The 16227-nt window shown below is 31.0% G+C and overlaps 1 long non-coding RNA gene across 1 annotated transcript; it reads right to left on the bottom strand.

The window, feature by feature from the left end:
• Positions 1 to 349: 349 nt before the first annotated feature.
• LOC107454379 (uncharacterized) lies at positions 350 to 15012 on the bottom strand. The gene is made up of 6 exons (XR_001585440.5): positions 14893 to 15012; positions 10008 to 10022; positions 5483 to 5515; positions 5314 to 5331; positions 2743 to 2844; positions 350 to 470 (listed from the first exon to the last, which is right to left on the bottom strand). It is a non-coding gene; the product is annotated as an uncharacterized LOC107454379 (long non-coding RNA).
• Between the last annotated feature and the right edge of the window lie 1215 nt (positions 15013 to 16227).

Below are 16227 nucleotides of genomic sequence, written 5' to 3'. Positions count from 1 at the left end.
CTATTTTAATAGCCTATTTGAGGTTGATTTTGAGGTCTTGCACCCTTTTCAACCTTAACGACGTATTTAAATAACAGCCGCCTTTATACCTTTAAAATATACCTCGTTTATACCTCATTTATACCTCGATTTTTTCATAAGGCATCGAATCGTCTACTGCATATTTTAAAAAAATTGGAAGGAGAAAATACAATTTTTAAAATATCTTAGAATTTAAAATATGGCTAAAAAATTAAAAATCATGCTTCGTAATTTGTTTACAGTTGTACTTATTTAGATCCACGCTGAATAACGTATTTCAGAGCTTACGTTATTCCCGCAATCTGATATACAGACAGACAAACAGACAGGCATACAAATTCTTTTTTTTAATTAAATATTTAGAATATTAGATTTATTAACATAACAATCAAAACAGAAGATTATATCATTTTTGTCCTTCCAACATTAGTCCGTGATTTCCGCATTAGCTGAAAAAGAAATGCCAGAATTATAAAACAAATTTTTCATAGAGTACTCTTGTACAAATCAATTATGGTTAAAGGCTGATTGTTACTCGGGGGAAAAAAATCTGTGGACAAAATATCCATGACGATCGCTATTTATTACCATTTATAATGCATACACGTTTGCTAACTGTTACGCTTTTCGCAAAATATTTTGAAGTGTGGTGGACAACTGAAACCTGAACTGAATTTTAGCCAACACTTTAAAAGAATCATCAAAGATGCAAAATGCTCCACTTAATGCAAAAGTTTTAATAAATTGGTAGTGAATTAAATAGTGAAACTTGTAGAGCAAGAATAATTACGTCGACTTAATAAAATGTTACGACGAGATACAGAAATAAAATTGCATTTCACATGATACTTTGAATTTTCGATATGCAGTGGGGGGAAAATTATTAAAAATGAAAAATACTAAACTAAAAATAACTTAAAGTTTGAGACCACTAAGAAATATTTTCTTACAAAACAGAGCAAGTTGGCATCTCTGCATCTCCACAAGAGAGCTGCGTTTCATATGAACTTTTCAATCATTTGCATGTAGTGGTGTAGAAATAAAACTTTAAAATGAAATTTGTAAAACAAAGAATCTCGACTTAAAATAGGGTTGCCAAGTTTCTATGCTTTCAGGGAAAATTTATTCTAGTGGTAGCCATGTTTATGATTCAATGTATTATTAGTTTTGTAAATTTGTTTTAAAGTCATTTTCCCTAGCACTACATGTACATGATTCAAAAGTTTGTTTCAGTTCTTTCGTGGTGAGGCTTTTCAAAGTACCAAATATGTTGAAAACTTCACATTTTATCTGTGTACAACTCTATAAAATATTTTGCAATAATCTCAGTAGTTAGTAGCCCTGCATTTAAAACTTAAACTTAGCTGGCAACTCTTTCATATTTGCCGGAAGATACGATATGTAAAGTGATAGCGAAATTTATATTCTTTTTTTCTAAATTATTCTTGTCTTGAAATTTGTGCTGAGCACCTGGGCCGCGCAGGGGCCCCCATCTCATCCATCATGTTTCTTTTAAACTTGTGGTAGAACATTGAGGTTAGCAGTGTATGTGGTGGCTGTTATTGGGATTCAAGCACCTTGCTTGAGCAAATAATAATAATGGAAATTATAAGAAGCAGGCTTGCTTTAAGCTATGTGTGGCTTTGAATGTAGATTGATGGTCAACGTGGGGAAGCGCTTGATCAAGTTGGCAGTATTGTTGTTGAATCTGATGCTATGGGTGAATATGTGACTAGTCACATATGGGATATGTGACATCCTTAAAGGGAATAAAGTAGGCAGCTATGTAGCTACCAGTAAATAAAAGTTGAAAAAAAGTTGAGCATTGAAAATTGTCTGTCCTAATATATATACGGGTTTATATTGTGAAACAAATGGCAATGAAGCCTCCCTTTCGAGCGAATTTATCGATCTGCCAAGTAAGCGGAGGTAGAGAATTAAAATCCTACCGTAACCTCTAAATTGTACTTATGATTTTCAACTTGAAAATGAATTACAAGCCGTCCTTAAAACAAACAGATAAGTGAGCAAATGAAGATTGAAGTTGGCAGCACAGAATAATTCAAATATTTACAATATAACGCTTTATGGTCACTAACATTTTACTACTTAAGGAAAGTAGTTGGGCACCTGAAAATTTTACTCTTTCACCAAGTAGTAATCAGCTCTATATGGTTACAACTGCTTATATTACAAAAGCACATTCTTAAGAATTTGATTCTTAGTTGAACCATTACATTAAATCATTAAAAGCAACATTTCGTAACGACTGAAAAACTGCTTTCTAAAAAAGTTAGAGGACATTTGTGCTTTAAATCGAGAAGGGATATTTTTATAATCAACTACCATGATTAGTTTGCATTGTGATTTCAGATCTCAATAAAGATAATGATTGCTTTCTGTGTTATCTCGTGGAAGAGATGGAAGTATTTTTATACTGTTCCCGAACTCATATTTATGGAGGTTTGTGCAATTCAGTGGCTGCCGAAAAGATTTTTAAAATATTACTACCAAAGTCTGATGGTAAATAAGATCTGAAAGAATTTTGAACGCCACTACTAATACATATTTGAAACATCTACAAGACGTTCGATCGTAAACTGACAAAAGTTCTTATAAAATATCTATTTGTTTTTTTAAAAAAAATTGACTACAAAACATCAGAAGTTAGAAATGACATGGATGGTAAGTTGATTTGCAAAAAAGAAGAAAAACTCTTACTTTGGCAATCCTGGAGATTTCACTGAAGACCGGGTAAAATGGACTGTAGAATTGGTGCGAGTGCGTTAAAAAAAGGTTCAAGAGCATCTTGGATAAAAGCAACTGAGTAAAAATAAATATGATTAGTAAATTGATAATTTGAGCACATTTAATAGCATTTAAGTATGAATACATGTGGCGCTGCAATAAACAATTATATCAAGGAATACAAATTGTTAGTTTTTTTGAGTTCTATATCTGCATTTTTCTACCCTTAAAAAAGGAGGAAGATGTACTGATGTTTTTCTCACAAAATTTAGTCATTCTTAAAATTCAACAGATGGCAATCCAATCATAGTTTTTGAAAAGAATTACATAATATACCGTTCTTTCCTCTTGATCTTCAATGATGAATAAGAAGCAATCACGGGGGTTGGTGAGCGAAACAAACGGGAACTCATAGTATCTTAAATAATACTTAGTAATTTCGATGAAAATATTATGGTAGATTGAAACTTGGTAGATAGAATTAATGCATTTAATAATTATTTTACCAACTTGTTCATTTTACAACGACCTGAATATGATGTTAAGTGTATAACAATAAAAATAAATTCAAATAACAAATAAGCCATCTTTTTTTGCAATGATTCTGACATTTACTATTACTATAAAGTTTCTTTTTGAAAAAAGTAATGAAGTTCGAACGCATCTCTTTTTTTTTGCCAGAATATTAATTTCTTAGAGCAAACGACATCCCTTCTCCGTCATTTAAATGGGGAATTTTCCAAACAAGCCACCAGCGGTAAATTTTCCCTTCGATCAATCATAAGTAGTTTCTCTCTTGATATCTCTCTTCTAATTTAGTCAAAATCGCCGAAAGAGATCGAGCAAGGGACAGAAGGAACTCTAATGATGATGCTTTGATGTAGGAGATGAGAAAATAGAGCTGTACGCTTATTCTACTCTATAGTTGAAACATCGATTTTTGTAACCTTAATAATTTTTGAAGTTAATGAAGTTTTTATACTTTCAAATATATTTCATTTCATTTGTTACAACTGTGATTAAGTCATGAGTTTCAAATTTCTTCATGGTATTTTTTCCTACCGAAAAAAAAAACGTTATCGAAATTGTAATGATTTTTTTATCAGTTTTTTCCCCGATCGACACAAACAGTCCTAAACCAAAAAAATATATTAATCACATATTTATTGTAGTATTACATTGTTATATACATTATAAGTATTTATTACGAAATACGTAAAAGAGCGAATCCCGTTACTACTAGAAATATCTTTCTAACCAATCGAAAAAAGTTGAAATCTCTGTATATGTGAGAAAAAAATTAAACTTTTTGAAAGAAAATTCAAATATTATTTTAAAAAAAAGTTTCAAAAAAAGCAGATTCAATCACTTTAAGTTAACCCACAAATCTAAACTATGTGAAATTATTCTGAACAAAACCGAAAAAAATATTTAAAACACCTGGAGGAAGGGAATAAACAACGGTATTTAGGCAGTAAATTTTACATAGATAAACACTTGGGGCAATTGGAAAGCTTTTTAGAAATGGTGACTTAATTACCCCATGTATATTTTGAATCAATCAAAATGTGAAGTTCTATCTAGCATTAATACCAGTCTATTGGATCGAGATATTCAAATACGACCAATTTTAGAATTATAATGGTATCAAATGGAAAAAAAGAAAGCTTTAAACTTCCTACGTTCATTTTAGTAGAGGCTAATTTTCCACGAGTAAAAGTGATACAATTTTCAAAAGCTTCAGGCATGAGCTTTGAAATTGTTTTGCCATGTAAAATCTTCTAAAACATTCACATTCGCTGCTGAAAGAAAGATTGTTTACCTAGAGTTAGTATAGAAGTGCTCGCATTATTCTGTTCTGTACCTGTATAGAAAAGCAAAGACTCCAAACGAAAAAAATTGATTTGTTTCAAACTTTTCAAGGAAATGTCGAGTCAATCACTTTCATATTTTATAACAGTCGTTGAACAACCTACCCAATATCGGGCTTACGACTACTGATGTTCAACTCCTAAGCCTCGGAATTTTGAACCCAATCCGGAAGACAAGGGAACTTCTGGATCAAGTATTGGGGAGAAATTCGCTTTCATGGAGGACTTTTTGATGGAACTAAGCAGCATTTGCGTTACATGAGGAGGAAAACCATGAAAACTTCCCATGGTAAACCTGAAGGCAAGGAGACTCTAACCCATGATCGGACTACCACGGAGGCTATTTTACGTCAGAACTGTGGTCAGCACCAGGTGCGGAATCCGTATCGACCAGCCATGGCTGGGATTCGAACGGGGTTCACTTCATTGGAAGACTAACGCTCTATCAACTGAGCCGCCCCGGATGAATTATTTTAATAATGAAATTTAGTGCATTTGTATGATGAGAGTCAGAAATGTTGGACGCAATAGTGATTTGCGGTGGAGAAACAGCAAATTGTTGATTGCCAAGCCATCTCCTACCATTTTTCTGTTCCTTGAGTACATCATAAAGAATAGCTATACAGCAACACATATTCGGAAATTTATTATATGAGGAAACAAATATACTTACGAAAGCCACCCACGGTAGCTACAATAAGAATAAAAAGTAATCAGATTAAATTTAATGCTATAAAGATGCAGATGAATGGTTTTGAACTTGATGGAAAATAGGACATATCGAAAGAAACAAGGAATCCATGACAAAAAATGTGAGTTTGCGATGAAACAAATGTACTTACGGGTCAAGTCTGTCAATTTTGCCCCGTCGTTACCTACAATAGAAAAAAAAGTAATCAAATTAAAAATAATGTCGTTTACAATTTTTGATCCTGCTCAGTTATTACAAACTTGGAGAGCAAATTAAAAGAAACGAGAATTTTACAGCAACTCAAAGCAAGAATTGTCCTAGAACACCGCTTGGGAAGTTTCCTCATTATAGACGTTGTAGGAACTTTTTGAAGCAGTACTTTTATTTGCCTAAATTGTCTTAGTTTTATGTTCTCGAAAAAATATTGCTAACATTTGCATTTAAGCAGAGCCAGTGTTTATTTTTTTAGAGTAATTAACTTACTTAGTGAGCTCTGCCAGTTAATTAACAAATCTATAAACTACACTAAAACAGCTAGCTTAAATCTATTTGAAAGCTATTTTTGACAGTAGATATTGGAAAACATTAAATTAAGATAATTCAGATTTAAACAAAAGTAGAGATTTAAATGTGCAGGAACAGTCAGCCCATAATTAGAAAGCGGCCACACGTGCTGCAAAATCTTTGAACATGGTTGTTGCTACTCTATTCAATAATTTCCTTCCAAGTTTGCAATCGTTGCACTGAATAAACCTTGTATAAGTGTTGGAGTTGAGCATAAAAATTTTAAAAAAAGTGTAGATGAAATTAAAATTGTCTCTTGCGTTTAATAAGAAAGTGTTAAATGAGTTTGTAAATACCTGAAATTATTTGCGAATTAAACGAAATATGAGCTTGAATGCTTGAATTTATAAAGTGAAAGTTATTCCAATGAAATTGAAATCAGCATCATGAAATATTTGACTTCACCTGATATTCTTGACATTTACACCGGCGCTTTTAGCTTTCATTGCTTTTAAAACATGTTTTTAATTACCTTAATTTTTAGTTAATTGGCTTTTAACTGTTCACCACCACAGTCATTTGGCAAAATTTTACTGAATTTTTAGGTTTTTAACTTAAATATTTAATGTAATAATTTAACTTTTTATCTCCGTATACCCCCCTGGGTGGGTTGGAGCTCTACCTATCTTACCTTCACCTCATAAAACTATAGACTATTATAATCCTAATATGTGTCAAAGTGTTGTCTCCGTACCCATAAAACCTATAACAGGATTCCCAAGAGTCTGACAAACTTAAAAAGCAGTGATTAAAACAGAAAAAAAACGCTAATATTTTAATATATTTGTGTCCAAAACTTGATAATATTTTTAAAGTATATGCACTACTGACCATTAAAATTGCAGAACCAGGAAAACATGCGAATAAATGAGAGCTAATTAATAGATACTTAAATTGTAAAAAACAATTGCGAATTAATTTTTTAAAGAAATCAAGGGCTTATTGCTTCAAAGAAATTAGTACAAAGAATTGCAATGTTGGACCACGATATCAGCATTTATACACTTATGGCATTTTATTATCAGAATGACATCTTCTTATCAGAATGTCAAAGTTGTATCTTACTATTCGAATTCTCAGACCACACATTGTTTAGAAATGAAGAGAACCTGTTGTCAAAGACAGCAAACTGTTCTGTAACAGAGAAGGCTAGGACAGAACGATCAATACGCGGTTGTGCATAATTCTACTGAAAATTAGAGTTAAAGGCATCTTATCGAAGATAGGACTGAGACACGGACGTAAATACGATTTAAATAAGAAAGTTATCGTTCTCAAAGTTATAGGATTTTATCTAATAACCGTCGTTGAGCTGCCGACCCAATTTTGGGTTTACGACTTCTAATGCTCAAATCCGTATTCTCGTAATTTTAAACCCCATCTAGAAGACAAGGGAACTCCTAGTTCAAGTAGTTAAAACAATTGTAAAACACATTTTTCAAAGTGCTCAACAAAAATTCGAAGTAATATTACCCAAGAATTGTTTTTGCTCCAAACGTATGTAACATTTTCAAATTGGCTTATTAATTTTATTTTATAGCCCTCGTTGAACACAACCTTTGCTGAGCTGACCCAATTTTTTAAATTTACGACAACCGATGTTAAACTCCGTAGCCTTGTAATTTTAAATCCAATCTAGAAGACAAGGAAACTCCTAGTTGAAGTATTTGGGGTCATTTGCCTTCATCGAGGACTTTTTGATGAAACTAACCCACATTAGCGTAACGCGGAGAGGTAAATCAAGAAAACTTCTCACGAGTAGCATGGCGACAAGGGGACTCTAACCCATGATCCGTCAACCACTGCGAATATTTTACGTCAACACTGTGATCGGTGAGACCCGGGTGTTGAATTCATATCGACCATCTATCCCTGGGATTCGAATCTGGTTCATCTCAATGGAAGGCAGGCGCTCTTCGTCAGAGAAAAGAATATTGCGCCTTTTATTTCTTCTCCAATTTGTATGCTCTGTTACTCACTTCATGCGAGAGCGACTGTTTCTTGCTGTTAACATGGCACACACCATTGTTCGGCGAGAATACAGACCTACAGCGTGAAGACGATTTCGGAGACGGTGTCGAAACTGTGGAGCCAGTAGCCCAGTGAAGGTGCTGTTGAAGAAGAGTAGCATTCATATTACGATGTCTCCGAGCCGTTATCGTTAAATAACGATCTTCATTGTTGCACGTCTACGCTCATGCCTTGATCTTCGGCCTGCATTTCTAATGTCCAAAAAACTGTTCCAAAATCTAGAAATCACACTTGGTGAAACTCTAATAGCTTCTGCTACTTCGGCTTCTGTTTGGGCCCCCTCTAATCGGTCAACTATTCTCCAAGCTTCTGATTCGGTTAAATGACTTCGTTGAGATATCGCACTCATCGAAACAACGCCCTTACTGATAATGTCGATCATTCTTTTCAACTTTATCTTGCATTAAGTTGAAAGCCAAATCAAATTCGCTGCCATTAAGGCCTGTTCTTCGACGTCAAACTCAAAGTTTGCATATTTAAAAGTTTGAAAATAAGAGAAATTTGCATTTGTGACTCCCTTCTTCCATTTTATGCAGCAGCAAAAAAAAGTTGCTTATATCGTTATTTTATACAAGACTTTTAATATATTTTAAATGTTTTGAGAAGTGTATTAAGAAACATATATTCAGAAACGTTTCGGATTTTCTTTTTGTACAGTGTATCTTTTATTGGATAGACTAGATACAGCTCCAGAATCGTTAATTTAACTGTCGGACATATAACCAAATTTAAAGTCCTTATAAATATATTAAATGGTTTCAAAAAAGCCTTTTGTCAATACCTTCACATTTTTTTTGTATACTTTATTTATAAAGTCGAGTCTCCTCCAGAAAAAAGGTTGATTTTTTTAGCGTTCCACTGCTGAAAAAATTTGGGAACCGCTGGAATATTTCTCTAAAACTTTGACGGCACAGACTGTACCCCTATTTTTAACATTGACAAATGAATAACAATTTGGTGCAAACTAAAATTACTTTCTTGCCAACCCAATATTTATTTGTTTTGATATTGGATGGTTTTTCATGCATAAATCCATCCACCTGAGAAACCTATTAAAGTCAACTAGAATATATGTGAGTTGGAAATATTGATTTATATTTTATTATTATTTAGTATAACAGTTTCGCAGTAATAAAATAATTTCAACAAGAGTAATTTTTAACTTACAAGACATAACATTTGCTGATAAAAAGCACCATTTGGCAACACTAGAAAATCTTATAAGCAGGCGGTCGTAGGCTTGATAATTTTTAGTTTTGCAGCGAGTATGGATGATGTTTTCTACACTAGAGAACGCTGCAAGCTTGGCGCCGTCTAAATTTCTGGGTTACTGTTTCCGTTGTATTTTAAAGCCATTTGTCAGCATTGTGTTTTGAGATTCTTGCAAACAATGTATTTGATTACTTATTACTTGCGTTTACAATGCTATCAATACTTGTATTCACAATGCTAAAAGTGTCAACACTAACGTAAGATGGTGCACAGCTTGCAACAAGAATAAACAGCAATAAACTTATGGAAAGAGGCCATATCTTGACTGCCAAAAAAAGCGAGTTATTCAAAATCTAGCAACCATGTCACCTTTTTTAACAATATATCTCTAAATAACTGAAACAAAATTTCACTTCAAACTCACCAGAATTACATAATAACTTTAATATCTAATGAAATACGGCAGATTTGAGCTCTGCAATTATCTAATTTATTTCTGTTATTGAAAACAAAATTATCCGTTTGAAAATATCGCCTCGCAGAATAACATGTAGTAATCAGCTGCAAACTTTCTAACCGGAACTAGAGCAGGCGTAGAACTCGAGATTATTATTGTGTACATTTCTACGGAAAACACCATCCATGGGTACATCGTTAAAGAAACATACTTATTTTAAACAATTTTACTTTACTGGATTTCCTTCAAACTTTGACTCAATACTAAGTTATGAAAACTTTAAATTAATCTAAACATTTAATTGAAATAAAATATAGATAAAAATTATCACAATATCAATAGATAAATGGCATGTAGAAAAATATATAAAAAATAGTTATATTTAAAATATAAAAACAGTTGATATGCTTACCACCACCTTGCTGGCCTGTTATAAGGAAAAAACTAATTAGCAAAGTAAATAATAATAAAAATATTTTAATTATACTAACGAAGGAAAAAATTTATTATACATTACATTATGAGTTGAAATTGAAATAATTTTATGGACATTATGTATATATTTGAATAAATTCATAAATTCAATATTATAAAACATTGACACCGCATTAGAAAAAATAAGACAGATTTTTAAAAGGTAGCTATAGTGCATTTATTAAAAAATTCACTTTAAATATAATAGTCAGGTTTTTTAGTGCAATTCAGGAGTTCGTGCACAACAAGAATTACAAATTGGTCCTGATTTAATTGATTTCAAAACATTAAATTTTATTACCAGAATATTTTTATTGAATACTAAGTAAATATGTGTTAATCCAAAGATCACAATATAATAGCACTAACGGCAAATAATTAAGATTATGAAACATTAATTTTAGATATGCTAATTATTTTTAAATAATTTATTGATTAGGTAACCACGAACAATAAACTTATATTTAAACGTATACTTGGGACTATTTACTCTGACATCATCATGATGTATTTTTTTTTATTATTATTTATTTATTTTTTATTTTTTTTGAAGTTTTGCCTGACCTTACGGGCCCTAGCGTCCTCTAGCAACACTTCAAGGAAACAGTTCATTGATACAGTAGACAGTAATTGACACTCTACGATAAGTTATGTATATTTTCTTTATCATATTTTTATTCATTCCTGTACGATTATATTATAATAAATTATAAATCTTTGTCATTATAATAATAATTATTTGCTTTAGAGATGAGTATTTATGCTTTTGAGATTTTTTCGCTAGTACATTGATATCGAAACATAACAATTTTTGAATTAATTCCAAATCTTTTACTTTAGATTTTAATTCTATTATACGCAAAAAGTGCTTTTTTCATGTTTGTATTTCACTCCAATCTGTTTTTATTTTGTATCGTTAAATTCCATTGTCAGCAAAGAAAAGAAGAAAAATCTACATTAATCACGAGTTTCCGTATTTATTCTTTCATTAGTTTAAACAAATAATGGTGCATGTCATCTATGTTAGTAAATATTAAATTCAACATTAAAATAAATGTAGAAAAATGACAAGAGATTAAAATTTAAAAATTGATCGTCATTTACTTCAGAAAATGTATTTTTATCTTACAAAGAGCACCCGATATTCTTTAAAAAATTAACGTTTAAGAATATTTTAGCACTAAAATAAAACAAATGACCAAACGATTACAAAGAAATATCTATATTTAAGTAAAATATAAAATATTAAAAAATTATAACTCATCTATCTAATTAGTTGTTAAGCTTATTGCTGTAGCATGGCGATGAAGAAGCTAGGACAGAGTGTTGTTTTTTTGCGCGCATTAATTTTACAAAAAAAAGATAGAAAAAAAAACGCGTAGCCTTTTTATATGTTCTAGCATTGGAGTGGAAACTATTTCTCTGTATAAGTTACTCATAAAGGTGAAAATATACGGTTACTGTTATTGACGGATTTTTTTTGTAAAGAAAAGTTTACTATGTACCAACGGGAAACAATTTATGTTGGTGTTACTTCATTATTTCCTAATATATGTTGGTGTTCTAAACATTATTTTTAAAGAAATGTTTAACTTTCAACCGATTCCTCTAAGTTACCATAATTACTATTAAACACTTATTTATTATTTTGGCTGATGACTAATCTGTTCGCGTCTTAGTGCCACTTCTAATTCATTCCACTACCGATTTAGGTATCGAAATTCAATAACTGTTATTCCGCCATAGTCCTTTATATCAATCAATTTTAATTTTTTATTTAATTATAAATTGTTTTAATCAATAAGTGTTAGCCTACTGCACGGCACTTTTCTTCAAATTAAATTACTTTTTGTTAAATGTTTTTTATGTTTCTTTAGATTATGTAAAATTAAATAAGCAACTCATATCTCTTTAAAGGAAAAACGAGGTTTAGGATTGGCTATTGGGAATCCTCGCAGAGCGGTGATTTCGTTAGTGAGAATCACTAACGAAATCGCTGAGTTTTGAGAACGTTTGTTTGAACTAATGAAATGTTTTATGAGCAGTGTAGCTAATGGTTACATAATATGCTGATTGAGGAGGAGGTTGAAGCAACCTATCTGCGATTCGAAAATTTTTTAAATTTAATTTCCTACATAATATTTATTAGGTGTGCAGAATCACTTTAAATGTTACATTGTTGCTGTTGGAATAAAATTAATCACTTCAACCGAAAGAACTACTTTTTTTCCAAGGAAAATCAACATCCGAGAGGAACAAATACAAAGATTACTTCTTGCTTTCTTAAATTAAGAAACGAATCAATTGTTGGTAAACTTTTAATTTTAAATGTAGTTTAAATAACGGTAATTATTATTAACTTTAAATCTAATAATAACTTTAAATCAATGGTACGGGATTGGTATAGTTTTTTAAATGTAATTTAGTGTGAAAACCATCATACATCACACTACGTTCCTCCAATAGTTGTTAGGTAAGGGCATCGGCCAACAATGAATTCTCACATTCTCCAAAATTATCACGTAAGTCAACTTTAAATCAATGGTACAGGATTGGGGGTACCTTTGGGGGTACTGAATTGGAGATTGACATTAGAAACAACAACAACACTATGACTCCAAGTTCGTTTATACTATGGTTATGATCTACGGACAGCAAGTGCAAGGAACAACTTTAAAAATCGTTCAAAAATTCCAATGAGCTCGTTCGAGATAAACGGTAGAAAAGGCAATTTTTGTCATTGGTTATTAATATTAGGTAGTGTTTCAAATAAAACTGCCAACTATTCCGTTTTATTTTCCCCAAATATTTAAATCATAACATTAGTGATGTTTGTTAGCTTAATACTCTGTTTAATCACGCATCACTGTAGTTTTTTACCCGTTCTTAAATAATTAATTATTCTTTATTGTTTATGTCGGTAGAGCTCAAGGAACAATGTGGATGGCATGTGAGAGTTAAGTCACTGAACAAGTGTTTTTACTACTTGTCTAAAATAAGTACTCCTCCAGACATTCGACTGCACCTGTGGTGGTGACTATGGTAACGAGGTATGACTATTTCAAGTAGGGGTGCGGGATCACTGTTTAGGAGTGGTATCGGCTCGGATCGGCGAGAGAAAGGGGAGAGAATTTGATTTATTTATTTTTTTTTTAAATATTTTTTTTTATTTTATCTTTTCGCTTTTTCACAAGTTTACATATTTTTTATGTTTCAACTCTCTTCTGATTTTCATCGATACTATTTGTCCAAATACTATGACAAGTTGAAATTGTTATTTCTATGAATAATGATTGATAAATAGGAGAATTAATCAGTATGGAAATTGCATAAAATTTTTCAGAGCAGTTCAATGTTTCATTAATAAATAACTCATTTATAAATTATTATACGTTGTAAATTGGTTATTAAGAAAGAAAAAAAATAAATTTGCTAATAAAAAATTGTTAGAATTAATTTTTTAATGAATGATGAGAGGAACTATACGGGTTACATTAAGATGAGAATAAGAAAACGTAATTTAAAAAAAAATTTGAATGACTTTGGGTGGTTTGATGGGTGATGATAAAAATTATCGTTGATAATTTTAGATTTCATCCTAGTTGCGGTAACTTGCTTTCTGTTAAAAATAATGATAATAATAATAAAAATAAAGATATTTAATATTTCTCCGGTATAGATAACATAAACTATTTCTATTTTCAATAAAAGTTTTATCTCCTTTTAAAATTTGAGTTAATAAATTTAAGCTCTTCACTTTTACCAGAAAACTAAACTAATAAAAGAAATTAACTACTTTAAAAAATGTGCATGATTAGAAATTAAACTACCTGAAAATCAATGAAAATTCATATTAAATAGTGCGAAATTAAAAAGTAACATTAAAAAAAACTGCACTACCCTTAATGTCAGAATTTGTTCAATTTTTTCTTCGTATTTAAAAAATATTAACTGATTGGTTGAAGATAATCATTTTACGTAAAGAAGAAATATATCCGTAAAGAAGAAATATATCCATGCGAATCTTAAAAAAGAATCAGTTCTTGAATCAGATTAAATAAGTCTCCTACTGGTGGCTGAGTCAGCCAATATGGTATATTTCCCATACAGAGCATCGAAGCTACCCTCCCTAAAACGTGCCATTCTTGCTTCCTTAGCACCAAACGGCCTCAGACTTTGAGGAGGAAGGAATACTTTTTTTTATTGCTTAGACAGACAAAAATAAGGACATCTGGAACCACGTGTTCACATTGTTTACAGTTATGCTTTTGAAGCGTTTTAACACAAAACTAAATAATTTAAATTCGATGGTAATTTGAATTAAAATAAAATTAAGTTGCGCACTAAAGAGCAAAATTAATGTAGAAAATTGCTTGATAGCGAAAAATTTTGATAGTTTTCAGTTGGTCAATAGCAGCATTATCAGAATCGATTAATACTGAGTTAAATTTTATTTAGATAAAATTTACCTCTTTAGTAAAAACGTGTTTAACTAAATCTAATAATGTTAAGGCACCAGGAAGAGTAATAAATAAAAAAAATTCCAATTATTTTAGCTTTATTAATGGTATTAGCACAGTTATTCAGCGTTTTTTTTTTAAATGATTTTGCAATGTTGATTAATACCGATTAGTTGATTATTTCCTTTTTCTTTTCCCAATAAATACTACGGTTAAAAAGCTGAAAAACTGCAAATAAAAATGAGAACTAAAGTGTTAGAAGTATGAAACGTAAAAACTGCTACTACTTAATAGAAAATAGAAATTCTAGTAACAAACACTGAAGTTTCTTAGAAAGTATAAAGTAAATAGATTTTAACTTACATTCAGTTAAACATACAACGACGCACACAACCAAGAAAATCAGGACAAATCTAGACATAATGAGGTTATATTTTAAGACTAAGCGTATCTTATACAGTCTATAGTATGGCTGATCTGATTCGCAATGAAATTTACTAGATAAATCTTCTCTTTTATTCTATATGTTATGACTCATTTATAATCTTTTAGAATTTATTTTGCAGATTAGCAACTCTTTGAAACGGCTCATTTTTAGGCATTTCATAATTAGTTTCGGGACATATAGAGTTTTGAACGGGACACTTTGAATCTATTGTTTAGTCAGCTACTATTATATCACTGCAATATCAATAAGATTTCTGCATAATTCCTACTAATTACTTAATGCGTGCATCATTTTGAGATAAGAACCAAAGTTTTTTTTAATATTTCAGATAAAATCTCTCAAGATCATGCAAGCGCGATTAAATATATATACGTGCCAACAACTGTTTACAATTGCTCTTAATGTAACTTGCTATCGCCTTGTTTCATGATTTCAGAATAACTAACGTTTCTATTAATTTCTTATGAAAATTAAATTAAAAATGCTAAAAATTATTTAAAAATCATGAAAGCGAGTAATGTCAAAGTTTTTTTTATAAGATTCAAATACTTTTATATAGACCAGTTAGTTAATTTCGCCCTTAGCGCTAACGCTGGTAACCCCCCCCCCCTCAGTTGCAACCAGTGTCTCAGTCTAATGGATGGGGCTTTAGTGGTTAAATACCTCCATCAGTCATCCTTAAGAATTCAATCAGTTAACATAAGTAAAAAATAGCGTGAAAAAAGCTGTAATGTACATAAATGGACATACTATAGTTTCAGTTCTATAGAGAAGAAACCTTCCTCAATGTGGACTTTCTAACAATGAGAAAGGTTCATGTTTATAGAGCTTAAACTATAGCGTGTCCATTTATGTACTTTCATTTGTGCTTTATTCACGTTGTGTTTTGCTTTATACATAGCACAAATATACCCTATCCTTTGTTGAAATTCAATCAGTTGCTAATGAATAAGAAAAGAGATTCGATTCATAAGAAGCTGTCAAACGGTAATAAGAAACGTAATGAAATAACAGCATTGCAACAAAAAAGCCAAACGGAAAAAATAAGAAATATTATAATAATAGTAAATAAAGTAAAATAAAATTATATAAAAGTACATACGTTCCCAATGCTTATTGATACTATCTTTGTGTATCAAGAAGCCGCAGGGCATCACCAATTAAAAAATTGCGTAACGATGATCAAAACAGCTATTTGTCCAAAAAGTACAAAAATCTTTAACGAGAAAAAAATGAAAAGTATAAAGATG

Source organism: Parasteatoda tepidariorum, chromosome 8 (genome assembly GCF_982258835.1).
Source record: "Parasteatoda tepidariorum strain Cologne lab strain chromosome 8, Ptep-v5.0, whole genome shotgun sequence".
Taxonomy (NCBI): domain Eukaryota; kingdom Metazoa; phylum Arthropoda; class Arachnida; order Araneae; family Theridiidae; genus Parasteatoda; species Parasteatoda tepidariorum.
The sequence above is the reverse complement of the archived record's forward strand: the minus strand, read 5'-3'. Positions and strand labels throughout refer to the sequence as shown.